Source organism: Echinops telfairi, unplaced genomic scaffold (genome assembly GCF_000313985.2).
Source record: "Echinops telfairi isolate 266 unplaced genomic scaffold, ASM31398v2 ScPeMD7_1713;HRSCAF=2227, whole genome shotgun sequence".
NCBI lineage: Eukaryota > Metazoa > Chordata > Mammalia > Afrosoricida > Tenrecidae > Echinops > Echinops telfairi.
In genome coordinates, this window is record NW_022105611.1 from 13,093,368 (window position 1) to 13,093,807 (window position 440).

The window sequence follows — 440 nt, forward strand, 5'->3', positions numbered from 1 at the left end:
GGCACACTATAAACACAGATCTATTCTAAGCCTACCTGCCACTGAGTCAATTCAACTCACAGTGACCCTTTAGGAGGAAGGAAAACTGTTCATTTGTTTGTTTGTTTTCTAAAACTATACATCTTGATAGGAGCAGAAAGCCTCATCTTTCACCTGGGGAACAGCTGTGGATTCAAACTGATGACCTTGTCATTAGCAGGCCAATGTGCAGTCATTGTGTCACCAGGGCTCTTAGGTGCACTATAGCAGAAGTGATATAACACTATTGGATATGGCAATAGCCTCCGCTGTATATTGGAATAGCCCCTGGGCCTCCAGAGGACACGCAACCAAACTCACTGCGCTTGAGTTACTGCTGACTCTGAGCAGCTCCCTAGTGGGTGTCCAAGAGCGTAACTGTGTGTGGGAGTAGAGAGCCCAGTCTTTCTTCCACGGAATTC